Genomic DNA, 27,953 nt, shown 5'->3' on the forward strand with positions numbered 1-27,953 from the left:
CTTTCTAAACCCATTTTTTGGAAAGTTTTATCATAAACGGATATTGAATTTTGTCACATGCTTTTCTGCATCTGTTGAGATGATTGCATGGTTTTTATACTTCATTTTGTTGACTTGGGGTGATTGATTTGCAAATATTGAGCCATTCTTGCAAACCTGGAATAAATTCCACTTGATCATGGTGAATGTTCCTTTTAATGTATTGTTAAATATGGTTTGCTAATATTTTGTTGAGAATTTTTGCTTCTGTGTTCTTCAGTGATAATGTTCTGTAGTTTTGGGGTTTTTTTGTAGTGTATTTGTTTTGGTATCAGGGTAATGCTGGCCTCATTAGGCTGTACTTCAAAGCTATACTTTCTTTGCTATTGTTTTGGAATAGATTGAAGACAATAGTTATTAACTCTTTTTAAAATATTTGGTAAATTCACCTATGATCGGTCTGATCCTGTAAATTTGTTGGGAGTTTTTTGATTAGGAATTCAATTCTGTCAGCAGTAATTTGGTTTTTGAATTTGTATGTCTTCCTGATTCAGTTTAGGATGACTGTATGTTTCTAGGAGTTCATCTATTTTTTTTCTAGGTTATCTGATTTTTTGACATATAATTTTTTTTGTTGTACTCTATTATAATATTTTGTACCTCTATGGTGTTCTTTGTTAACTCTTTTGTCTCTGGTTTCATCCAGTTCCTTTTGTTTTCTTCTGTTGATCAGTCTGGCTGAAGATTTATTGACTTTTTTAATGTTTTGGAAGAATCAGTTCTTTGTTTCGTTGGTCTTTCCTATTCTTAAAGACTCTACTTCATTCATTTATGCTCGATTTTTATTAAATCTTTACATCTACTAATTTTGGACTTTACTTTTTTCTATTTTTTTTTAGGTTTTCAGACTGAGGTTTTTCTTATATCTTTGGGTTGGCTGGTATCTCTATAAATATCCCTTTTAGGTCTCTTTTCTCTCTCTGGGTCTCAAAGATTTAGACTATCGTGTTTTCATTTTCATTTGTCTCCATATATTTTTTAATTTGCTCTTCATTTTCTTTGTTGACTCATTTATTGCTTGGTAGCATGTTGTTTAATCTCCACCTGTTTGGTTTTCCATTTTTTTTTTCTGTAATTGGTTTCTATTTCACCCCATTGTGATTATAAAATATACATGATATGATTCAATCTTTTTAAATGTATTGAGACTTGTTTTTTGGCCTACCGTGTGATCTATCCTGGAAAACATTCTGTGTGCATATAGAAAGAATTTGTATTCTTTTGTTTTTATGTGGCATGTACTGTATTTATCTGTTAGGTCCATCTGACCTACTGTATTGTTCAAAGAAACACTTTCCTTATTGATATTCTGCCTGTATGATATATCTATTTAAAAAATGCTGTGTTAAATTCCCCTACTATTATTGTATTACTCTTTCTTCCTTTACAGGTATTAATATGTGCTTTAAGTATTTAGGTGCGCCATTGTTGGGTACATAGATATTTATGATTGTTCGGTCATCTTGTTCAATTGATTCTTTATCATTATTCAGTGCCCTACTTATTCTCTTGTAAGTCTTAAAGGTCGGATTTTTGTGATATAAATATTGTCACCTTGGGTTTTTTTTCCCACTTCCTTCTGCATGAAATATCTTTTCGATGCATTCACTTTCAGACTGAGTGTGTCCTTGTATCTCAAATGAGTGTCTTGTAGGCAACGTGTAGATGTGTTTTGTTTTTTTATCCATTGGTCCACCATATGCCTTTTCATTGGGGTGTTTAGAGCACTTATATTTAAGTAATTATTTTCAGTGTTGTACTTACTGTCATTTTGATTGTTTTCTGGTTGTTTTTGTGGTTCTTCTCTGTTACTTCTTCTCTTTACTTAAGATTATAAATTTCTCTAGTGTTATTCTTGACTTTCCTTTTCTTTTTTGATAGCCTTATGGGGTTTCCCTTTTATGTAACTTTTTGCTTCGCTCTGACTGCCTTTAAAATTCTCTTTATCATTAACATTTGACATTCTAATTATTCTGTGTTATGGTGTGGCCCTCCTTGGGTTCATCTTGCTTGGAATTCTATGGTTCCTGAACCTGGCTGTTACTTCCTTCCCCAGGTTAGGGATGTTTTCAGCTATTATTTCTTCAAATATATTTTCTACTCCTTTCTCTTCTCCTTCGGAGGCCCCAAATATGCAAATGCTTACTTATTTGATGTTGTCTGAGAGATCCCTTAACCTATGCTCATTTTTTTTTAAATTTTTTATTTTTTATAAACATATATTTTTATCCCCAGGGGTACAGGTCTGTGAATCACCAGGTTTACACACTTCACAGCACTCACCAAATCACATACCCTCCCCAATGTCCATAATCCCACCCCCTTCTCCCAAACCCCCTCCCCCCGGCAACCCTCAGTTTGTTTTGTGAGATTAAGAGTCACTTATGGTTTGTCTCCCTCCCAATCCCATCTTGTTTCATTTATTCTTCTTCTACCTATGCTCATTTTTTAAAAATTCTTTTTTTCTTTTTGCTATTTAGCTATCTTCTAGATCACTTATGTGTTCTGCATTTGCTAACTTACTATTGACGCCATCTAGTAGTTTTTCATTTCCGTTATTACATTCTTCAACTCTGAATTGTTCCTTTTTGTTTTCTATCTCTTTGTGGAAGTTATCCCTGAGGTCTTTCACTTTTTTCTCTAGACCAGTGAACACCTTTATGACCATAACTGTAAACTTTTTATCAGGCATATTGATTATCTCTGTTTCATTTAGTCTTTTTCTGAGGTTTTGTTTTGTTCAATTATTTGAAGCATATTCCTCTGCCTCCAATTTTACTTGATTTTCTGCATTTGTTACTATGATTAGAACAGCTACTTATCTGAAACTTGAAGGAATGGTCTTGTGTATGGTCGTCCCTTGTGTACACTGTGTGTTCCTAGTAACTTTGAGGGGCTGGCTAGAATTGTGGCTTGTGTGATCTGTGGGTACTGGGGCACTCCATGCGGGGGCTGCATCCTGGTGAGATGGCCACCAGCTCATTCCTGGAGCTGTCTACATAGAGAGAGCACCCTGGTAGCACAGCTGAAGGTGAAGTGGCTGTAAGCAGAGGGTCCTAGGGCTCTACACACTGAGAGAACCCTTACAAAATAGTTGAAATGGGTAAAAGCTAGGTGTCCCATAGCTCTCCATGCAGATACTGCTGAGGTGGAGCACAAGCTTAGGGAGGTCCTGGTGCACCCTGCACAAGCAGCACCCCAGCAGGACAGCTGTTGAAGTAGGTATCAGTGAGGGTGCCTCAGGTTCTCCACATACAACTACTCCCTGGCAGAACTACTGAAGCTGAGGTGGGTGCAGGTCAGTGTGTCCCAAGGTGCTTACTGCAAAGGGCTCCCTGGCAAGTTAGCTGGAGCCAAAGCAACTGTGAACCAGGAGGTCCCAGCACACTCTCTGCAGTAAGTGCCCTAGCAAGCCATCTGAAGCCAATGTGGTGGGGGCCTGCAATGTTTCAGGGTGCTTTGCATGCATATGACTTTGATACAGTGGCTGGAGGTGTAGTGGCTACCTAGCAGGAGTGTCCCAGTGTGTTTCATACTGGGGCCATTTTGATAGAATGGCTGGGGCTCATGTGGGCTAGGGGCCCAGGGCTCACTGGGGCTCTGTACAAGCTTGGATGTGTAAACCATGCTTCTATCTACACTATCTAGGTATAAGGGGAGTAGGAACTGTGACACTCAACAACCTGTCCAATCTCGAGAGAGTTCTAGGAGCTTCCCTAGCATTTGGTGGAGTTCTAGGGCTACAATTTTTTTTTATCCTACTTGTCCTTTTCAACCATGGCTTATTTTCTTGCCCCAAGACAGATGAATCTCTAACTGAACCCTCAGTATTGTCCCTCCACACTATGATTCGCAGTGTCAGAGGTGGGACTTCCCTTCATTGCTGTGCCTCCCTCTCTCTTGCAGTTCTCTATGTAGCTTCTTTATCTTTTGTTATGCAGAAGCTGTTCAGTCATCCTTCGGTTCTTCAGAAGGAACTATTCTATTAATATTTATAGATTTGGTGTGGCCATGGAGAAGGTGAAGTCAGGGTCTTCCTACATCACCACTGTGGAATGGAATCTCAGTTTTCCTTATCAGCTGCTCTATAATGACCTTACCTCGCTGCTCTCTAATGACCTTATGGCCATCCCACCATATACCTGGGGTATGTGGGGTAACTCCTATCTGCTCCATATGTTTTCATCCTTTATTAGGCTAGCCTGGGTGTGTTCTTATGAAACAGCAAAAAGGCAAGAGCTAGAGTGGAATCTTATAAGGGTTTTTGCAATTACCTGCTTTATGTCATTCCATTGACCAAATAAATTCATATGATAGATCCCAATAGGGAAGGATAAAGTATTTGAATCATTCATGAAATCATTTAAGGCAGGGAAGTTTTTCTATACATGCAAAAATTTAAAAACAATAACTAGCACATATTCATAGTCTTGAGAATTGAGCAGTCAAAATCAATTTACAAAAGTTCAAAAAGGGGGCGCCTGGGTGGCTCAGTGGGGTAAGCCACTGCCTTCAGCTCAGGTCATGATCTCAGGATCGTGGGATCCAGTCCCGCATTGGGCTCTATGCTCAGCAGGGAGCCTGCTTCCTCCTCTCTCTCTCTGCCTCTGCCTACTTGTGATCTCTCTCTGTCAAATAAATAAAATAAAATCTTTAAAACAAAACAAAACAAAACAAAGTTCAAAAAGGTCTTAAGGAGAGTGTGAACCATACCTTTTCTAGGTTATGTTATTTGTAAGTAAGACATGATTCTACTACTCCCTTGACTAATTTTGAAAAATTTTCCAAACTGCTATTTAATGTGGAAACTACTTTATTCATTCCATAATGGGAATAGTTGTGAAGTAATTTGACCAGGGTCCATTGGATGGATTATGGCACTTCAGTATAGCCATCTTCAAATTGCCAGAATCCATCTCTAGCGATAGAGCATCCTTTGCCAATATTACTTTTCAGTAGGCTGGGCTGAGAACTGTGAGTTAATTACAACTTGTCTAAATGAATTCATTTTTCTTTGTAGATTTAGTGGTGATAAATATAAATTTAGCAACACTTAATATTGGCTAGGGTGTTAAAAAGCCATAAACTTCGGGGCGCCTGGGTGGCTCAGTGGGTTAAAGCCTCTGCCTTCGGCTCAGGTCATGACCCCAGGGTCCTAGGATTGAGACCGCATCAGGCTCTCTGCTCAGCAGGGAGCCTGCTTCCTCCTTGCTCTCTCTGCCTGCCTCTCTTCCTACTTGTAATCTCTGTCTGTCAAATAAATAAATAAAATCTTTTTTTAAAAAAAGCCACAAACATCATTAAGTATGTAAGTCAAAGCAAAGATATTACTCTTGGCTTCTAGAGTGTTCTCTAGACCACTAGAGAACACTAAAGTATTTAGATTTAGAGGGTTTTTTTTGTTTTTTGTTTTTTTTTTTTCAGTTCTTAACACTTATCTCCTTGGGGTATTGACAACATTCTAGTAAACCATGATCTTTTTACAATTTTTAATAGACATAATAGAAGAAGAGGTGAGAAATCATCAGTTTTCATAAAACTCATGAATCATAAACCTCCCCCCAAATCATATCTACTATCCATATGAATATTTACCTTCCTCTTTTGCCAGAGTGCAGGCTTATATCTGAGCTATTAGTTCCGGTACCTTGGCTGACTGAGAATGAGGCAGTGGAGCTGTACTGGTGCTTGCATGTTCAATGATAACAACGTATCCTGGACTGAGCATGTCTTTGTTGTTTTTAAGATGAAAGCCATCTACAAACTAACACTTGGACTAGAGGATGTGAAATTCAGGTATCGCATGATTAATTTCTGAGAGAATGCAAAGTGGCCATGCAGTTCCTCTTCACTCTTAAGAGGGAATAAATGTGCAGGATTGGATTTTGAACAATGGATAGTAATATGTAGAGAAATGGACAGTGACATGTAGAGCAAACAGATTTAATATGCAGTAAATTTGTTAATATAAATGTCAAGTGTTTCTGAGAAGTAGCAAGATTGGACATATGTGGGAATAAGGAAGCAAGCACTATGGTGGAAGTGTCAAGTGTGGCCAGTGCTGCCATGGCATGCAGGCAAAGAGGTTGCACTTTCATCTCCAGATCATGGAATGTGCTAAGATAGACAGTCTCTTCCAGTGTAAACTCTTCTGGTTAGTTAATATTTTGTGAACACAGAGAAAGGGTTGGCCTATTTAGGACAAAATTGGAGGTTATTGCAAAAAGGGTTTTAAAGAGTAGACAGCATTTTTCACTTTCCCAAGAGTTTCTGGAATTGTAAACTTAAGGCTATTGAAAAAAAGGAGATCTGCAGTACCTACATTGCTAAAAATCTTCTCGGTTATCTTTTAGTTTTTGACCTTAGTACAATTACATATTCTTTATTCTGGTTGAGGACAAAAACTATCCATCTAGTCCCCCAAAATGTGGTTTCTTGGCAGAGCTGAACTTTTAGATGCTTTTTGTCTCTGTTGAACCAGTTAGTTTAAGAGGTATTTATAGTCTTCAGGTAAAGTATTTAGATCAGAAAACATAGCAGCAAGTTATCTTTGTATTGAGTCAAGGATGGACTCTTGGAGAAAATTCAGAACTTGAGATCATTTTTTTTTTTTAAACATATAGAGAAACATGAGGTGATTTTTTTTAAATCCCTAAAACTTAGCCATCCAAGTATTTTTTTTAAAGATTTTTATTTATGTATTTGACAGAGAGTGAGAGAGAGATCACAAGTAGGCAGAGAGGCAGGTAGAGGGGGAGAGGAAAGCAGGCTCCCTGCTGAGCAGAGAGCCCGATGCAGGGCTCTATCCCAGGACCCTGAGATCATTACCTGAGCTGAAGGCAGAGGCTTAACCCACTGAGCCTCCCAGGCGCCCCCCAGGATTTTTTTTTTAATTAAAAAAGCAAATGTTGAATATCTGTAAGCGCTGTATACTAAGGAAGACTGCACATAAATTAAACACTGTGAAATGTTTGCTTATTGAGAGAATGAAGGGCAAAATGGTATTCTAATGGTTGCATGATATTTCATTGTGCTATAATCAAGCTTGAATGTTGGATAGTTAGGTGTCAGTAACATTAATAATGCGGCTGGTGGTGGGTATTATGGAGGGCATGTAGTGCATGGAGCACTGGGTGCGGTGCATAAACAATGAATTCTGGAACACTGAAAAGAAATTTTAAAAAACATTAATAATGCAGCATCAGAGGCACAAAGGTTTAAAGGCATAAAGCCTTTTCTCATAGATTCCTAGGAATTAAATTCTCTGGTAATGGAGTATGAGTATTTTGGGGATTCTCAATATATATTACCAAATCCAAGGGATTATGTTAGCAATAAATCAAAATCTATATTTCTTGCCATCTTTGCGAACATTGGATTTTCCCATTTGAAAAGGAAAGGGCTAATTTCATGGGTGAAAATGGGATTTTATTGTTGTTTAAACTTCTCTGTTGGTGAGGTGAACATTTATCTATATAGTTTGTTATGCAGTTAAATTTTCTCTTTAATGAATTTATTTATGTCCTAGGCCCATTTATCTATAGGTTGAGGGAGTATTATTTAAATTGTTTTGAGAGTTACTAGTTTATAGTAGTATAACTAGTTTATAGGTAATATTAGACATAGTTCCCATTCACTCCATTTTACTGAAAATGATTTTTCCCTGTTCTTTGTTTATTGCACTGTGGCATTTTTTTTTTAATGGAAATCCCAAATTTTTTTTAAAAGATTTTATCCATTTATTTGAGAGAGAGAGAGAGAGAGAGAGGTCACAGGTAGGCAGAGAGGCAGGCAGAGGGGGGGGGGGGACAGGATTCCCCTCTGAGCAGAGAGCCTGATGTGGGCCTTGATCCCAGACCCTGAGATCATGACCTGAGCTGAAGGCAGAGGCTTAACCCACTGAGCCACCCAGGCACCCAGAAATCTCAAATTTTTAAAGTTGAACCTAAATCTGTTGATCTTCCATTGATTCAATATTCTGTTTTTCTTGATCTAAAGAATTGATTAATATGCACTTGAACTTCCTAGAGATATTTGTGGGTTTTTAAAAATCGTTAATTCTTTACTCCATCTGGATTTCATTTTAGTGTAAAGAATCTCATGAAATCTTGATGCATAGGAGTCTATTCCCCCATTCCAGCATTATACAGACTCAGAGTATTTATCTTTTTTATTTACGATTTCCTATGACAATTTAATCACTTAATCGTTTTGATGTTTTTTCTTTTTCTCAATATGAAGCTAGTAAACATTGCTCAGGTTACTATACTCATCAATTTTTAAACTTTGTTACAGTCATTTTGTTGTACAGAGACACAGGTTCAGTGTGTGTTTCAAATGGATAACATTGTTAGAAATACTGTATTTGTATGTGATAGTAACTGTACATTAGATCACTATTTCTTATTGAAAAGTTATGCATATATGCATATTTGTGTGTGTGTATATACACTTACATGCATATGTATTCATTTTAGAAAATATGCAAAGGTGATCCAAAAAAGTCTCCATATTGCCACCACTTAATTAAAATTTAATATGTGTTTGTTTTTATCATGCATATATAGACACACAATCATACCACACATTTTGCATTATTTATTCACTTAAATAGCACATAGGTTGACTGTAATATCCAGATCATGATCTAAAAAAACTATCTCTTTGGGCAGCTGGGTAGCTCAGTTGGTTGAGCCTGCGATTCTTGGTTCTGGCTCAGGTCATGATCTCAAGGTTGTGAGATGGAGGCCCACATCAGGCTCCATGCTAAGTGGGGAGTCTGCTAAAGATTCTCTCTCCAATCCCCCCACTTCCTCTTACTCATGGTCTCTCTCTCTTTTTTCTAAAATAAATCAATCTTTTTAAAAAATTAAAAAATATAAATAACCTATCTATTCAAAAATAGATCTAGATAAGAATCATATATAACTATGAAATCATAATTTTCACATGTTTATGTAAGGCTAGCTAACTGTGGTAGCTTTAAGCAATGTGTATTTATAGTAGACGTTATTCAGGTAGTCACACACAACATTGTGGACTATTTGAAAACTGTCAGTGGATAAGCTAGGACTTGGAATGTAGGTACTCTATTCCCTGAATCTCCCCTAAAAGGTGCTAAGTAAAGGACAAGTGAATAAAAGGTAATGACCATTCTGGCTTACTCCTAAGGAATAGCTTATATTGGTGCCATATGGATTTATGTAAGACATGTGTCTATTTTTTCTAGGAAGTTGTGCGGTTCTTAGATACCAAACATTGAGAACACTATCAAGTCTACAATCTATGCAGTATATACATGGCCAGATATTTTGCTATTGATATGAAACAGATCACTACATATGATTCAGTCTTCACATCTCATTTAATCATAAGTATTTGGTGGGTGATGGGAAGTGAGTTTAAAAATCTCCATCTTGCGTTGGTTCTGTTTTGTAGGGGAAAAAATATCTCAATAGTATAAATGCCCTGTTGGGGAGACAGGAAGCTTAAGTTGAGTCAGAGCCATTTTGGGTAGAATCTGCTCTAGTGGTGTTAGGTTTAGGGAAATACTTCTGTTTTCCCTGCTGGCTTGTGTTTTGAAGACAGACAATTCAAAAAATACATTTCCTAATTCACTAGAAGTGGGGTGTGAGGAGAGCAAAACCCAAATGAAAAAAATCAAAATAGTCAATAAACAAGGGAAAATATGCTTAAAAACAAAACCTGTAGAAAAGAGATTATATCCCCACTTAGTATTGTCTTGTCTTTTCCTCTTCCTGTATATTAAACAGACATTTTCAGGAGGCAAGCATTCTGGTTGGCCACATTTACTTCTGCTCTGTGGTAATATATGGTAATATGATGAGTAAGCTACTATATAATTAAAAGTAAGGCCTGTTAAATTCAAGTAAGTTGGGTTACTCAAGATGGACAAACCACTGCTATCTGTTTTTCAGACCCTTAATATTCTTAAAAGCAACAAGAGCCAGTAAGAAAGCTCCTTTTAATGCTGGATAAGGGGGACGCCTGGGTGGCTCAGTTGGTTAAGCATCTGCCTTTTGCTCAGGTCATGATCCTAGAGTCCTGGGATCGAGTCCCAAATCTGGCTCCCTGCTCAATGAGGAGCCTGTTTCTCTCTCTCCCTCTGCTACTCCCCCTGCTTGTGCTCTCTGACAAATAAATAAAACCTTTAAAAAGTTAAGGTGGATAAGGCATTTATAATAAAAAGTAGAACTTCTTCATAACTTGATCAATTACTGTGTTTATTAGGCATCGCTATCTGACCTATGTATTATTTATTTTAGGTGAAAGAGCTTATAATACTAAGTACTTCCATGACAGGGTCCAGCGAATCAAGATTGATGATCACAATGTCCCCAGTCTAAGGTAAATTTCATGCCAAGATGGCTGTCAAAAGAAAGCTAAACATACTGGACTTGATTTTTTGGATGAATTTTAATTCAACTAAAAATTTTACATTTGAGGGGCGCCTGGGTGGCTCAGTGGGTTGAGCTGCTGCCTTCGGCTCAGGTCATGATCTCAGGGTCCTGGGATCGAGTCCCACATCGGGCTATCTGCTCGGCAGGGAGCCTGCTTCCTTCTCTCTCTCTCTCTGCCTGCCTCTCACTGTACTTGTGATTTCTCTCTGTCAAATAAATAAAATCTTTAGAAAAAAAAGAAAAAAAAATTTTACATTTGAAATCAGTGTGATGGTGGCATTCGCCAAGGAAGTGGATGAGTGGATGTCTCAAGATGACAAAAACATCGTAGTGATTCTCAAGATGACGAAAATATCGCACTGTAAGGGAGGCAAAGGTAAAAATCTTTTTCTTTTTCTAAATAAATATTTATATATTAAAGTACAAGAAGAAGGTACATACTGTTATTAGTATTAATAGTTAAAATTTTGGAAGGGGGGTCGCCTAGGTGGCACAATGGTTAAAGCACTGACTCCTGGTTTCAGCTAAGGTCCTGATCTCAGTGTGGGGAAATCAAGTCCTTCACCAGGCTCTGAACTCAGCACAGAGTCTGCTTAAGTTTCTCTCTTCCTCTGCCCTTCTGCTCCCCACCCTGCCCTCTCTCACTCTTTCTCTCAAATCTCTCAAATAAATGAATACATTTAAAAAAAAAATAGTGAACATTTTTTGATGTTTGCTTCAAGACTAAAGGAAGAGAAGGAAAGGAAGTGGGGGGTGGAAGGTGACTACTAAAGGGAAGAAAATAGGAATAACAAAGCTAAGAAAGATTGAGCATATTTTTTCTTGTTTATTGACTACTTGAGTTCATTTTTGATTTGAAAAAATATCTATGAAAATAAAAACGTTTAATTTTATTTTTTTAAAAGATTTTATTTATTTATTTGACAAAGATCACAAGTAGGCAGAGAGGCAGGCAAAGAGGGGGCTGGGGGAAGCAAGCTCCCCGCTGAGCAGAGAACCCAATGTGGGGCTTGATCCCAGGACCCTGGGATCAAGACCTGAGCCGAAGGCAGAAGCTTTAACCCACTGAGCCACCGAAGTGCCCCAAAAATGTTTAATTGTAAATACTGTCAGAGCACTTTTAAAAAAATTTTCTAATAAACATATGATGTGTTTTTATCCCCAGGGGTACAAGTCTGTAACTCGCCAGGTTTACACATTTCACAGCACTCATCATAGCACATACCCTCCCCAATGTCCATATCCCCACCACCCTATCCCGTCCCCACTCCCCTCAGCAACTCTCAGTCTGTTTTTTGAGATTGAGTCTTTTATGGTTTGTCTCCCTCCTGATCCCATCTTCTTTCATTTTTTCTTTTCCTACCCCCCCAAACCCTCCATGTTGCATCTCCACTTCCTCATACCAGGGAGATCATATGATAGTTGTCTTTCTCTGACTCACTTCGCTAAGCATAATACCCTCTAGTTCCACCCACAACGTCACAAGTGGCAAGATTTCATTTCTTTTGATGGCTGCATAGTATTCCTTTATATATATATATACCACCTCTTCTTTATCCATTCATCTGTTGCTGGACATCTAGGTTCTTTCCATAGTTTGCCTATTGTGGACATTGCTGCCATAAACATTCGGGTGCACGTGCCCCTTCGGAGCACCACGTTTGTATCTTTAGGATATATACCCAGCAGCGCAATCGCTGGGTCATAGGGTAGCTCTATTTTCAGTTTTTTGAGGAAACTCCACACTGTTTTCCAGAGTGGCTGCACCAGCTTGCATTCCCACCAGCAGTGTGGGAGGGTTCCCCTTTCTCCACATCCTCACCAGCATCTGTCATTTTTCTGACTTGTTAATTTTAGTCATTCTGACTGGTGTAAGGTGGTATCTCATTGTGGTTTTGATTTGTATTTCCCTGAAGCTGAGTGATGTGGAACATTTTTTCATGTGTCTGTTGGCCATCTGGATGTCTTCTTTGCAGAAATGTCTATTCATGTCCTCTGCCCATTTCTTTTTCTTTTTTTCTTTTTTTCTTTTTTTTTTTTTTTTAAAGATTTTATTTATTTGAGAGAGAGACAGTGAGAGAGAGAGCATGAGTGAGGAGAAGGTCAGAGGGAGAAGCAGACTCCCCATGGAGCTGGGAGCCCGATGCGGGACTCAATCCCAGGACTCCGAGATCATGACCTGAGCCAAAGGCAGTCGTCCAACCAACTGAGCCACCCAGGCGTCCCTATTTTTTTATTTTTCATAAACATATATTTTATCCCCAGGGGTACAGGTCTGTGAATCGCCAGGTTTATACACTACACAGCACTCACCATAGCACATAACCTCCCCAATGTCCATAACCCCACCCCCCTTCCCCCAACTCCCCTCCCCCCAGCAACCCTCAGTTTGTTTTGTGAGATTAAGAGTCACTTATGGTTTGTCTCCCTCCCAATCCCATTTCTTGATTGGAGTATTTGTTCTTTGGCTGTTGAGTTTGCTAAGCTCTATAGATTTTTATACTAGCCCTTTATCTGATTTGTTGTTTGCAAATATCTTCTCCCATTCTGTCAGATGTCTTTTGATTTTGTTAACTGTTTCCTTTGCTTTGCAAAAGTTTTTGATCTTGATGAAGTCCCAAAAGTTCATTTATTCCCTTGCTTCCCTTGCCTTTGGTGATGTTCCTAGGAAGAAGTTGCTCTGGCTGAGGTCAAAGAGGTTGCTGCCTGTGTTCTCCTCAAGGATTTGGATGAATTCCTTTCTCACATGGAGGTCCTTCATCCATTTGGAGTCTATTTTCGTGTATGGTGTAAGGAAGAGGTCCAATTTCATTTTTCTGCATGTGGCTGTCCAATTTTCCCAGCACCATTTGTTGAAGAGGCTGTCTTTTATCCATTGGACATTCTTTCCTGCTTTGTCGAAGATTAGTTGACCATAGAGTTGAGGGTCTATTTCTGGGCTCTCTGTTCTGTTCCATTGACCTATGTATCTGTTTTTGTGCCAGTACTGTACTGTCTTGATGATGTCAGCTTTGTAAGAGCTTGAAGTCCGGAATTGTGATGCCACCAACTTTGGCTTTCTTTTTCAGTATTCCTTTGGCTATTTGAGGTATTTTCTGGTTCCATATAAATTTTAAGATTATTTGTTCTATTTCATTGAAAAACATGGATGGGATTTTGGTAGGGATTGCATTAAATGTGTAGATTTCTTTAGGTAGCATAGACATTTTCACAATATTTGTTCCTCTAATCCATGAGCATGGAACATTTTTCTATTTCTTTGGGACAGGGGGGTGAGGTTATGGACATTGGGGAGGGTATGTGCTTTGGTGAGTGCTGTTAAGTGTATAAACCTGGCGATTCACAGATCTGTACCCCTGGGGATAAAAATACATTGTATGTTAATAAAAAAAAAATTTAAAAAAAAAGGCAAAAAGAAATTCATACCATACTAAAATGTAAGAAAAAAAAAAAAAACCACACACACACAAAAATGAGGGAGATCTTTCCTTTGAACATATACATAATTCATGTTAATAAAATTTTAAAAATACTATTTTATTATTTGACAGAGATCACAAGTAGACAGAGAGGGAAGCAGAGAGAGAGGGGGAAGCAGGCTCCCTGCCGAACAGAGAGCCCGATGTGGGGCTCGATCCCAAGACCCTGAGATAATGACCTGAGCAGAAGGCAGAGGATTTAACCCACTGAGCCACCCAGGTGCCCCATGATTTTTTTTTTAAGCTGTCTTCACGGATGCTTACTGTGTCCTCTAACTTCTGCCCTAGATCTAGTTGTATCAGTCACCTTTAAACTAGCTAAAGTCTTCCTCGAGGATGCTTTCCTTTCTGGCCTAGAATGTGGTAGGTGGTAGGTCACCAGTAGACCACATCAGTCCACATCAGTCCACACACGGTGGACCTGCCCATTCGGAGTAACTGAGCAGACTCCTGCTACACTTGCAAGGGGAAGGATTTATCACCACACCTAGATCTGATTGGAATACGTCTCAGCTCCTATGACACAGTCCTATGGCATGGACTTTGAGGAAAAGGCCACAGTGGTTCTCAACACTAACCCTATATTTTACATAATGAAGAATGGGGGACTTGAGGATTTCTTGGTTTCTATAAATTGAGGGCAGGAGTGCCATTCTGCCTTACACAGATCTTGGAGATTAAGCCATTTCTACTGGAGCCATACCTGTTATTTTGTACAAAAGATGTATGGAACCAAAAGAAAAATGGACACTTGTCATATTTAGGAAGATCCGAAAATTAAAAAAAAAAAAAAAAAAGTTAACTTTCATAGTAAAAATGATACTAAAAACTAATTCCAAAGAGATTAAAATTCCTCCTTTTCCCTCCTTTCTATATATGTTGAACAATTAGAGCCCTTAGACACACAGCACTTAACCTCTATAACCCTCGGCTCACGACACAAAGGAGCCTTTAAGAATTGGCTTTTTCTTGCCATTCCTATCAAAATTTAAGGAAATGTGTTTTTTTCTATATAAATTAGACAATAGTCCTCCAACCTAGTTTACATCGTGCTGACCAGAGACTGATGCCACTTTATGTCCAAAGACCTCATCCATTTCTACAAGCAGCAGTTACACTGATAGTTGACTGTCAGTATTAATGACAAGAATACCCACACATGATAGAGTTTTCATCTCATGGCCCTTGAAAATCACAAAATTAAGCAACACTGCCCAGGCCAGTACTGCTTGTAGTGGAGCTCCTGCTTCGGACCACTGACTGAGCGAGTGTTCAGACCGGCTTCAGGGATCAAAGGGGAGCCCGGCTGGTATGGGAACCACCGAGGTCACTTGCTTCCACACACATACCATTTCACTATTGAACAGATTTTCCCATAACGGGGAGCAAGCAGGGGGTGGAGGAGGGCACAAACTTTAACTTGATCAACACTGTTAGTTGTTGGCAGTTCTGCTTGATGATTTCAATAGGAAAACAAAGCCACTGAGGCTTAGAAATTCATGTAAAGAGTAACACTTGTACACTTTGTGACATCTCAGGAGAAGTTACACACTCATGTTCAGAGCAATGACAATGGCAAACATTCTCATTTTTCATAAGCTAAATATTAGATTAAAAATACTATTTAAGGGGTACCTGGGAGGCTCAGTGGGTTAAGCCTCTGACTTCAGCTCAGGTCATGATCCCAGGGTCTGGGGATCCAGCCCCACATCTGGCTCTCTGCTCTCTGCTCGGCAGGGAGCCTGCTTCTCCCTCTCTCTCTGCCTGCCTCTCTGCCTACTTGTGGTCAAATAAATAAATAAAATCTTTTAAAAAAAATCAATACTCTCCCATTTCAAAATAACTTTCTAGTAACTAAACTGGGAAATCTTTTTTTTTTTTTTTTAATTAACTGAAGATTATTATTCCAGAGAAACTTCTTCCCTATCTAAAAATTTGTTCCTGAGTCTGGAAGTTCTCTCGATTTCTAGTTCTCTAGTACTTGAAGGAGGACTGAGTTAGTGGGAATAGTAGAAATAGCCGCTGAGGACTATGGGTCTTGCTTGTGGGGGACAAGAGCTCTCTTGCAGACTCTGCAGGGAAAAGGGTATCGGGGGTCAGCAATACAAACACAGCTCTGTCGGAGCCACGCCACTTACTTAGGCTTCGGTCTCCATGAGGGAGTTCCTTGGGACGCTGGGCTGCTGCAAGCTGTGGATACTGCGGTGCGCGGAGATGGTGCGACCTCTCTGTGAACTGGCTAAGGGAGGACTCACTATGGTAGAGTGGACAGCTGAGGCAGAAGGAGCATTTTGGGAATTACAAACAGCCTTACTGACTGCCCCAACATTGGCCATCCCAGATGTTACCAAGCCCTTCCACTTGTATGTGCCAACTGAGGCACAGGAGAGGGACTAAGACTAACCCTGGTTGGCCTTCTGTGCTTGAAACATGTTTCTTCTTTCCTAGGCTTTACCTTCCACGGAACCAACTGGATAATCCACATAAAAAAAAAACCTGGCATATCTACCGTGAGAACTTTGCAGTAGAGCTGCATTTTGAATAAGTGTTCCCCACCACCCCTGCCACACATTTAGGTCTCCTAACCCTCCTTCCTTGCATGTATACTTACAGTACATTTACATACACATTTTTGACACCTTAAGTTTATACGTTATAAAAGGTTAGTGGTCCTTTTCTTTCCTGAAGGAGGTATGCCAGAGTTGAGAGAACTACTGTTCCTGGGGACTGTGTGCCAAAGTTAAGAGTTTAAAAGAACTTTCATATCAAAATAACATTTAAAATGATTCCTCACAATATTGCGTGAGGTTTATTATGTATTATTGGGTAAGTAGTCCCTGCTTTCACATGTGTAATGTCAGATTAAAGAGGTCATTTCTAAGCTATTTAAAAAACCTCCGACTGGCAGCAGTACGAGGCTTGAGCCCATAGGACCGTTCCTATAAACAGTCCTGGCAGAGCTTGTGATACAAGCTTCAATTACACAGGCAGTCAGTCCTTGGAGGACAAGAGAATCTGGGTAAACATAAGCAGACGTTACAGTAGATTCTTTCTCTTTGTAACATCACCGTGAAGTCAAAGGAAATGTCTGCCTAGAGAAATCTAGATGATTTTAAAGTACAGCCCCTGACACAGACTCTGCTTCCAGCCAACTTCATGTAAATGTAGGGAACTCTGTGAAGATCATCTTTTCACTATAAACACTGGTTAGTCCAGTGTCCACAGGGAATCCTATTCTCTTCGTTGCTGGATGTTGTTTTATTCTAAGTACCTTAACGTCATTATGTATATGCTTATATATTTATATATTATATAAATAAAATGTCCTTATTTATGAACATGCCTGGATGCAGGTGCTCTTTTTCCCTCCAAATAGTCCTCAAAGGGTCTCAGCTACAGTTGCAAAAGCCCATCTAAAGGCTCTTTAGGAAAAGATCTGACTACATTACTTGCTATAATTCGTGTTACAGAAACATAGTTTGTACTGTTCCCTTGAACATGCATGCAGCCATAAGCCAGAGGGGCAGACCAGGTGGCAGACTTATGCAGAGGGGGCAGGGGTGGGGGGTAGATACTTAGCTGGCACTAAGGAGAAAACCCCAATTTTCAAGACTTGCTTTTTGAAAGAAGATTACAGTTAGGCTTCCTCTTCCCTAACCCTCCAAGATGCATCCAATTTCCTGGCCACTGAGTTGCTACACTCTTGTGCTTCTGCTCACATAAGGACAATTTACAGGCTTGCCTCCTTACAACCTGACATAAATACTTCCTTGAACAACTCGAGAATCTTACATCATGGTACATCAGAATGATACTGTTTTTTTGTTTTTTTTTTTCAAATAGATCAGACTACCCTGGAATAGAATTATCCAAAACATAATAGGAAATATAGCTATTTTTAAAAAATAGAACAGTTTCCTGCTACATCAACCCCATCCACACAACCAGGCAGAAGAAGAATGCTGCTGCTGGGCCAACTTGCACAGCTGCAGTATACAGAAAGAGCAGCTGCTCACTGCCCCGACCCTCTGGCTTCTGGCGCGTGGGCTAGAGTTAGCACAGAGCCTCTGCAGAGAACAAAAAGCTTCAGGAAACCAGAGGTTTCACTCGAGGGGGACACTGTGCCAACAAGGACAGACACACACGGGACAGATGTTAGCAGCGTCAGCCTGCTTAAGAACACTGGTTTCGGAGAGAGCCCTTGCTGGTCTTGGAGCAGCACGGTATGATGAGGCTTGCCTAAGTGGGGACAAGAAGGGACCCTCTTCCACCAGGTGACCTGGAGTTTGTGGTGGTGGTTAGTGCATTCGTATGGCATAGCTAAATAAAATTACTTGGCTTGTTTCATTGCTTTGTAAAGTCACCCCCTATATACAATCCTGAAAATCCACGGACTGCCAGTACCAAATGTAAAAGGCTCCAACCCAATAAGAAACATGGCAGTTAGCGATCCTGAGATAAATGTAAACAAAGGGGTCACCCCAACATCACTCACTGTGGAGGACAAGCCCTCGGTTCTGTCCAGTTCCATCCGAAAGAGGACCTTGCCCATGATCACTGTCCTTCAGGCACCAGACAGGGAACAAGGGCTTCTCTTGGCTTTGGCACTCTGCTCCCGGGAAGGGTCTCTGGTCGGTGAAGGCAGTGAGTGAGTGAGTGGGCCAAAGTGCATCAGCAGGCCATAGATGGTCCAAAGAAATAATCTGCAATCCTACCCAGGCCAGGACCCAGAGACGGAAGAGCAGGCCTGCTGGCGGTCATGGGCCTTCACAAAGCACAGCAGCAGGGCCCCCTCCCCTCAGCACCTCCCTCAACCCAAGGCCCAGCAGAGGGGGTGTTCTTTGGGAGAGAAGGGGAGCTGGCACAGGTGAGGGGCGTGCTGCTCTCACCACACCTCACAATGTGTCAGGGGCACAAGATGATCCCACCTAGGAAGTGAATGGCACTATTTTAACAGTACAACATCTTGGGAAAGTCCAAGAGGCTTACTCCTAACTTAAATCGTGAACATGGAAGCCACACCAGTTGCGGATATGTTCTCCTCTACAAAATCTACACAGATAGTTCAGTTGTCAAGCACCACAGAAAAACTAAACTTCAGCCACTTAGCACAGTGCATGTACAAAGGTTCTAAAAGAGAGCCTACATCTAGAGTAAGGAATCATTCATAGTCATCTTCATGAAACATGGTTACCTCAGAGTTTTTCTGGTGAGATCTGAGAATTAAACATGGAACCAAATGACGCCTTACTAACATGTAACCATGCAAGCTGCACGGACACATACAGGTTTATGCAAAGTCCCGAGGGAGCTATATTTAGCCTTTCAGATGCTGTGTAAGGCCGGCAGCTCACCCTAAATGTCCCACCAAGGACAAGAGCAGCAACTGAGTTCGATTTCAGTACGATTATGGGCAGAAATTAATAGGATAAAATGGAGGCCCTTTTCACAAAGTTTAAGATTTAGAGTATAAGGGAAGACCAAAAAAATAGAACTCCTATGAAACCAAAATAATTCCCCATTGGTCTTGTACTCCGTGAAACCCTGAGATGAACTGTCGGGGTCACGTGCCTAAACCTGGATTTCGTTTCACCAAGACACTTCAGTAGGCTTCGAACTGGCTCATCATCAGCTTCCTGCTGTATTCGTAGGCCAGAAAGAGCGCCCCATTGGCAGGGAACGCTCGGATCATTGTGGGTTTCAGTCCAGAATATAAGGCCATTATTCCTAGAAGACAAGAAGTGATCAAAGACTGAGATGCCCCTTCTCAGAGAGACCCTGTAAAGCCGCAGAGCCCAGGGCTGGACACCGACAGATCCAGACAACACACAGAATGCCGACAAGGGACGGAAGGGCTTCTGTCCAGGTGTCCCTGGACGAACGGGAAGGATGGAGGCTCACGGCAACGAGGCCAGGCATCCAGTGTTCCAGCAAATCTTGGCGACGCTCAGGTACCACACACGAGTCCTGGACTCGCTCCTGGTACATGGACCGGGCAGAGCGAGGCAGCCCCAGAACACAGGAGGGCAGCAGCCTCACAGTCACTCGGGAGGACAAGAACCGCAAGACACTGGGCCAAAAGCACAGTCCCGTGTCCACAGCTGGCACTGCCCAGACTGTTATGATGATCCAAGTGGATGAGGGAGGCGTAGGGCTCTGCGCAACTATGAGGCTTTATGCAACTCTGGAGTATGAACTGAACCGTTTCCACACCCTGTGGCCGCTCTCTCGGAAAATCAAGTTCACATCCCGAGGTGGAAGATGTAGAGCGGATGCTGAAAGGACAGGTCTCTGCTCACCAGAGGCACGATCCGGGCATTATACAAATACAAACATCTCCTAGAAAATCTTGATACTCCTACGTTAACTCTCAAAATTCAGAGCCAATCACCTTCAGGAAGTCTGAGCATTACGGACTTGCAGCACGTTCTTTTAAATCCTTTAGTGGTTCTGTTAGAGATCCTTTTCTGATACTGTCTATACTCTATAGAACAAGGGGTGCTGTCTTCCAAGCATTTGTCCCCTTAGGCACAATCTGGAGTTTTAAAGTTCCCTCCGGGCTATTTAGAACAAAGAATCCTGGCCCAGAAGCGAGGAACAAGGACAGCAAACGTTCTTGAGAATGGAAGCAAGCTAAGGCAGGGGCGCTAGAAGAAGGACAGGGGGCAGGGGAAGAGAGCAACCACACACACGAGATCGACCTCCACGAGGGTTACAGGGAAAGGACCGGTCTAGACATACCCACTCCATTTCTGCAATGAGAAGACTCACCTTCATTTTTCATAATGCTTATAAAGATTCTGATAAATCCTGCCTGTTTTCCAGATGGAAAGTACATGAATTCTGGATTTGACGCAATCCACTGGGTATACAGCAAGCCAGAGGCAGATCCCAACAACTCCACCGCTTAACATCAAAGGGACAGGGCCTGGAGGAGGAAAGCAGCCAACAGCATTTTTGTCTCAAGGACAGCATTTCCAGAGGTCAAGGTGGTATTGGGTGCAGGTAGATGCAAATAAAAATGCTGATACTTCGGGCACCTGTGGCTCAGTCAGTAAGGCATCTGCCTTCAGCTCAGGTCCTGATCTCAGGGATCGAGCCCCCTTTGGGCTCTCTGCTCAGAGGACACAAGGTCCCATGTGGCACTCTGGGTCTGCCCCTCATCACCGGACCATATCAGTGCTGGCCACTGTGGCGCTGTGGCCCTCCTGGCCTGCCCTACGAAGGACTGGTCCACACAGAACCAACAGGCCCCCAGCAACAGGGCAACCCGCCCCCCCACCCCATGGGAATGAGAACAGTGGCCACTGAAACACAGGTCATGTTTTTTCCAACCCTCTCAGTCTGCAGTATTTCATTATGTTAATGCCCCACAGCCCTGATTCTTCCTTTACCATGAAAGACAAAGTTGTCTTATTAAACACGACAGTTAAGCCTGGGACTTGCCTAACCCCAGAATAAGCCCAAAACACTGAAGTGATGTGTTTGAGAATTCACAAGTAATCATTCCTGCAAGCCAAACATTGACGTGATTGCGTCAGGCAGGTACACAGGACAAGCTAGAAAGAATGACACTTTTCAGTCCTCTGGAAACACACTCAAGATTTGTTACCAAGTTTTATGCTTATTGCAAAATGCTTTACAGGTGATTTCCCACAGGAAAGTAATTTCTATATTCTCCCCTAAAATGTTACTCCAGTAAAGAAGTCTGGGATGCACAGCTTCACTCCCGTGGCAAGGACATGAGTGCACCCAGAGGAAGGTGCCAAGGTCCTTTCCAAGCCTCCAGAAACCTCCGTGCCTAGCAGACCCCCACAGCCTCTGCAACAAGCAGGCCACTGTGGGGCGCGGCCTGGCCCAGCCAAATGCTTACCTAGCTCATCCTTCGATCTTCCTGATGCAAAAAACGACCTGCTCAGCTCGTAGCCGCCAAAGAAGAGGAAATAGCTGGGCACCTCTCGGGTAAGGTGCTGGAGAGGCCGTGGTAGAAGCCCAAGGGGCCGTCCTTCCTGAGGATGCTCTTCACCACGGACCAGACTGTGCTGCAGGGAGACAGAGAGTTGTGCTTAGGGCCTGGGAAATGGGGGGCTGGGGATGAGGCTGGCACTTCCATCCAGTCGCAGGCCTGGCTCAACCCTGGGCAGGCAGGGAATGGCTGATTCTAGAAACCCAGGGACCCAAATTCTGAAAATGAGGCTTCTACAGGGAGGAAATCTCAGAGAAGCACAGATCCTTTTATTTTAGGACAGCGGTTCTCACTTGAACTTTCCAACAGCTAGGAAATATCATTAAAGCGTGTATTCATAGAGAGCTGTGTGTGGCCACCGTGCCTCTGGCCAAGACTTCAGCAGACCACGCCAGAACCCCGTCTCAAATGGAACCATGTTCACATTTTCCAAGTGTGCCACTCAGCAAAGGAAGCCCTGAGAACACTCCTGGAGAAGGAGTATCCTGGATTTCTGGAAAATCAGAAAGACCTCCTCTGAGTGTGGACAAAACAATGATGGACCTGGACCAGGGCAACCATGGCAGGGCGGGTTCCTAGAGCTGCTTTTTCCTAGTTGCAAGGCTCACCATCACAGGCAAGGTCTATTTCATGGTACACAAGAAATAAGGGGAAAGTAGGTGCTACTGAGCCAACACTCCTGCCTGATGACCGTTTCTGCCCAAGGGTGGTTGGTGGAGGTGGACTTCAGGAATCTGCCCACAGCTTACCCCTGTATAAAGGATTCCAGGAGCAGACCGGGACACTCAGAACATGTACAAATAAAATCCAACGCACATTTGACAGGCGGAGAAAGAAAAGTCAGGGAAAGCCAGACAAGTTCTGATTTTTATATTGCTTGCATCCTCTTGCCCTCAATAAACAAATTCACTTTTTGGTTCATTGAAAAAAAAAAAAAACCTGCATTCATACATTTTGGATATTATCCAAGATGTAAAAGAGCCAATACCCACTTTTGTTCAACAGTGAGTAAGAGAAATTACAATAAGGAGCTGTACAGCTCAGCAAGAATCAAATGCCCTCATATTCGCCCACTCCTCTACCTCCTTCTGTGCCTACCCTCCTCTACCTTTCTTTCGAACGGGTGGGTATAGAAGGAATCTGTTCAAGTGCTTACGGTCTTTTCGCTTTGTGTTAGTGCAGTGAAGGAGTAAGGGAGTAGATGTTACTTGAAGGCAAGACAAAGGAAATTCTTAGAAACTCTACAGGGCAAGAAGCACCGAGGATTTAGTTCTTAGAAAGTAAGTAGGCAAGAACTTCTATTTCAGGCTGATCAGAGCCCTGGAACAGTAGTAATGCAGGATCCTTTCTGTCTAGACCCCTCTTCCTGACGGTGTGCGCCATGGCAGGCCTTCTCGGTCAGGAAAACAGCAGCAGAAACCACATCTTTGGTGTGTTTTATCTTCACAGTGCTCTCAGCAGGTGATTTCCCTTGGACCAGTGAAGAATCAAACCCCCCGGTGATCAAAAGCATTTCAGAAGGTTTTATCAGGCATCAGTCATTATCTAGGTCCTTCTTACAACTCAGCTCCCATTCTATAATGGGAATGTAACACAGTGATCCAACTCAACAGGACTGGCCTGCCTTCTGAACCAAGTCTTAACCCCAAGGTACCATATACCCCTGTGTAGGCCAGGAGTATATAGCCACACCTGAAATATTGTCAACCGATACTTACCTTTGTGCAAGGTGTCCATTCGCTTAAGTTTTTGGAACCAACAATTACTTTCCTTAAAACTACCTTAGGAAGGGGTGCCTGGGTGGCTCAGTGGGTTAAAGCCTCTGCCTTCGGCTCAGGTCATGATCTCAGGGTCCTGGGATCGAGTCCCGCTTCAGGCTCTCTGCTCGGCGGGGAGCCTGCCTCCCTTCCTCTCTCTCTGCCTGCCTCTCTACCTGCTTGTGATCTCTCTCTGTCAAATAAATAAATAAAATCTTTAAAAAAAAAAAAAAAAAGAATACCTAATGTACCTGAAGTCACACCACTACCATGTGGCAATGCTAGGATTCAGACCTGGCTCTGCCTGACTGCAAGATCTAGCTCCTTTTATTAGTCATAGTCATAGCGACACGCACGGAATGTATCCCCCACGCCTAAGCCTCTATGCAGAAGCCACCACCCCAAAGACACACCATCACGATACTTCGGCGTATCTGCCACTAAGCTTCATAAAGCGAGGTTCTGGGGCCATCCCGGCATGCCCCAAATCCAACCTGGAACAACCCCATGTACAAAGTAACTGTTGCAGATGAAAGCCCAGAATAAATCTTTAACCAAAAAGCTGCTCATTGCAAAAAAGATTTCCCAGTTCCGCTGACGACCTCCTGACCTCAGCCCCAGAGGGCAGCAGGAGCGAGGACGGGGGAGGAGGGGGTGAAGGAGGGGTCAGCAAGCTCCAGGGCTGGAGGTAAAATGGCTACACCGGGAATCTAAACGGAGAAGCAAATGCACGAAACACAAGCATTCATTTCACCACAGGAGGGTCTGGTACAAGCAGCCACAGTCACCAGCAGGGCTGTGAAAGCGAGGTCCCATCAGAGTTCAAAAATACGGGGAAAAGTCTGAGAAATTAACTGTCAGGAATTCTCTTGAGCGTTCCCAAGGTTCAGAAAATAAGATCCCTTCCAGCCCGGGAGTGTTCGGTCACAAGAGCTCTGCTGGCACCCGGGACTGGGCAGGAAGAGTGAGCTGCTCACAGGACGACTGGCTCCCTGACTCTCACCTGTCAAGCCGGCAGCCTGCGTCACCTAACCACCGGGACGCCACACCCCCATGAGGCAACCCCCTCCCAGGCTACGGATATCCCCTCCCAAGCTTTCCCCAAACCGTGAGCAAAAGCCTAACAGACCGAGCACATGCGACTGTCCGGGGTTCCGTTAAACATTCACACAAAGGGACGTCAGACAGGAAGAGAAAATCAAGGGCCGCCTCCAATCTCAGCCCCAACTTTCTGGTCCCCGGTGACCTGACATCGGGGCCATGGGCAGACGGAGGGCAGGGCCCAAGCCTGTCTGCTTCCAGAAGAGTTGGTGGGGAGCGAGGCTTTCTTCCAGGATGGAGACCCTGCTTGTGTTCCAGACTTGCTTCTCATTTCAGAGAATCGGGTATGAGGCCATTACCCATCGACATGCAACTCTGCTGGTGCTCAGCTTCTAGCGAATGGAAACTGTCCAACATGGTTCAAACGTACTCGGTTGACTGTCAAGACCAAAGCTTCAGGTGGCTTCTGCAGTCTTTCAGCCAGCCTGCAGATCCAGGCTTCGTTTCCCTCGAGCACTCTTCATCAATTTGCTGACCAGCAGCCAGAACAGCCAGGTTTGCGGGAACAAAGATGGCATCGATCGGTGTGGAAGCCCTTCAGCCTAAGAGTCGGGGGCCTGAGTATGAGCACGCTGTTCTAGTGCAACAGCAAGGCCAAAGCACACCTGCAGTGGACATTGAGTCCTCTCCCCTACCTGGGCGCCCAGTGAGGCACACGGGGCCCCAGGCTGCACCTGCAGGAGAGGCGTTAGACCCAGAACTGAAACCGCAGCAGGCACAGGATGGAATTTGGTAAGAATCGGCTGCTTATCTCCCATTCAACAAACCTGTACCTGAACCCTCCTGCTGTGTTAGGACCCCATGTGGACAATGGTCAGAGGAGAACTCTACTCGGGGTGGCATTCAAGCCAAGGACATGCAAATATTTACGGTATCATTGCTGAAATTCACGGCAGGCTTTTCCAAGCAGTGCTTTCCTTTCATTGCCTCTACTGACCACGCCTTCCTCTAGACCTGACCCCTACCACAGTCTAGAGTCCCGACTCTGGTCTTACGGCAAGAGTTCTGGACGGGGACTCGGAAGACATGGCTCTGGGTCCTGTGCTCAGTTATGAGCTCAAGTAATAGGATCCTAAGCCAGTATCTCCAAGTCGGGAGTCCCCAGTTTTAAAACAGAACGGCAGGGAGAGCTCTGCTGCTCTCACACATCATGAGGAGGGATGAACAAAACAGGACAGGTGTGGGTGCCCCAGCTCCATCAACTCTAAGGTGGCCATTCCCTGCCAGGTAATAAGCAAACACTGTTGTGTGGGATGAAGACGCAGCTCCCTCCTGCCTCACCAGGACCGGAGAGGAGGGTACGGGGTGAGACCACATGAAACAGAATGGCTTCTTGGCTGTAGGACTTCCTCCAGGACCTCATGTGGCTGCTTCCTACCTCCATCCTCTCCATAAGGCATCCTCCTCTGGGAATGTCGCAGGGGACCTAAACATCCCATCTTGTCCCACAGAAAGTGTCCCCCTCTAGCAGGAAGAGTGACAGTCGCTACAGTGTTCTTTCTGTCAGTCTCTAGCATGAGATCCCACACTCTCCTGGTTTCTCTCCTGCTTATTTATTTACTTCCTCCTCCTCTTCATGACCCCTTCTGTGCTGGAAGGTCCTGGAATCCATGTGCAGCCCTCTATAGATGCTATCTCCATGGGTGATTCCACCCAGTCCCAAGCTTTTAAAAAACACGTTCCATCCATGAAGACAAAACTCCTGCGAACAAAAGGGCACATCTTTGAGATCACTAGGCGTCTCCAGAGAACACTTCTGCACAGAAGGGGCCTACAGTCAGGTGGGACCGGAGTTGCAAATGGGTTTCCAGTTCCTACCGAAACAACCCATACGGCTATCTGCCCAACCATGAACCTGATATAAGTTTCAATGATTTAAAATAAATCAATGTTCAAAAAAGGGAGGGCTACACATGCCAGTGGTTCCTGAATCCTCTATGGTCTCTGTGTAAATAAATATGCAAGGGAGGACGTGGCACAAGCCGAAGTCTGATGTTTGGGCAGACTTGGCCAAAGAGTCAGTCCATCCGCATCTTCACAGACGCTTCCAGCTCCTCCTAAAATTCCAAGTTGCTCTCCAGCCTGTCTGGCTCAGGCAGCTTCTTCCAGTCCTCTGCACTCTGATGAAGGGGAACCCAAAGCTCGGCTCACAAGTTGCACCTGTGGCTCCCGTCTAGCCCTGGTGCCCACAAGAGAAGCAGTACCACCAGGGCATCTGAAAAGCATCTTCCTGAAGAACAGCAGCACGTAAGGGCACCTCCTTATTTACGGTGCATTACTGACCAGCCTTCTACAAGTTTTACATGACAACTTCACAATCAGAAACAATGTGGTTATTTTAAAAAAGGAAACACTCTTCCCATAAGGTATCATAAAAATTTTGACTGGGCAACAACGTTTTCTTTCTAAACAAAGGAAGAAAGTGTTAGTACCCACAACTCACCTCAGCCTGGCCTGCTTCTCCAATCCAACCACCTCCCGCACCACCTGTTGGCAGAAGCTGTAGCACATGAAGAGGTCCGAGTTCTCGGTGATGTTGGCGATCAGCCCTGAGCTGGTCCCCTTGTAGAGGCCGCAGAAGCCCACCTGGGAGTAGGTCTTGAGGCAGCAATCAGTGAGGCCCCGGTACAGGTCAGGGAACATCTGCATCTTCACTTTCAAGGTGTCAAAGAGCTGCCCCATCAGGCACCTGGATAGCTCAGGTCATGATCCCAGAGTCTTGGGTCGAGCCCCTCATTAGGCTCCTGCTCAGTGGGGAGACTGCTTCTCCCTCTCCCTCTGTCTGCTGATCCCCCTGCTTATGCTCAGTAAATAGATAAAATCTAAAGGAAAAATAAAGTAAAAGAAAAAAAATTTGAACCAATTACTAATAATGACATTAAATCAGTAATCAAAAAAAAAAAAAACAAAAACCTCCCAACAAACGAAATTGGACTAGATGGATTCACAAGTGAATTCTATGAAACATAAAGGAGAGTTAATCCCTATCCTTCAAACAGCATTCCAAAAAAAGAAAACTTCCAAATTCATTTTAGGAGGCCAGCACTATTTTGACCTCAAAAGTGAAGACAGTACAAAAAAAAAAATTACAAGCTAACTTGTCTGATGAACACAGTTGCAAAAATCCCCCTCAATAAAATAACAGCGAATGGCATTCAACAATACAGGAAAAAAAATCCTTCAGCAAGAT

At 42.9% G+C, this 27,953-nt stretch overlaps 2 long non-coding RNA genes and 1 pseudogene across 4 annotated transcripts; all 3 read right to left on the reverse strand.

Annotated features, from left to right (window-relative positions):
- Positions 1-27,953, reverse strand: part of LOC131814152 (mitochondrial ornithine transporter 1-like) — a 161,593-nt pseudogene that overhangs the window by 100,284 nt on the left and 33,356 nt on the right.
- LOC131814156 (uncharacterized) lies at positions 1,033-10,498 on the reverse strand. The gene is made up of 2 exons (XR_009347164.1): positions 2,475-10,498; positions 1,033-2,216 (listed from the first exon to the last, which is right to left on the reverse strand). It is a non-coding gene; the product is annotated as an uncharacterized LOC131814156 (long non-coding RNA).
- On the reverse strand, positions 12,454-27,347 carry LOC131814153 (uncharacterized). Of its 3 annotated transcripts, XR_009347158.1 has the most exons (6): positions 27,200-27,315; positions 22,655-23,375; positions 21,813-21,981; positions 20,711-20,867; positions 14,643-18,567; positions 12,454-13,816 (listed from the first exon to the last, which is right to left on the reverse strand). It is a non-coding gene; the product is annotated as an uncharacterized LOC131814153 (long non-coding RNA). The 3 variants fall into 3 exon arrangements; XR_009347159.1 differs by lacking the exon at positions 22,655-23,375 and having other exon boundaries at positions 27,207-27,347; XR_009347160.1 differs by lacking the exon at positions 27,200-27,315 and having other exon boundaries at positions 23,062-23,379.

This window comes from Mustela lutreola, chromosome 13 (genome assembly GCF_030435805.1).
Source record: "Mustela lutreola isolate mMusLut2 chromosome 13, mMusLut2.pri, whole genome shotgun sequence".
In the NCBI taxonomy this organism is placed as follows: Eukaryota; Metazoa; Chordata; class Mammalia; order Carnivora; family Mustelidae; genus Mustela; species Mustela lutreola.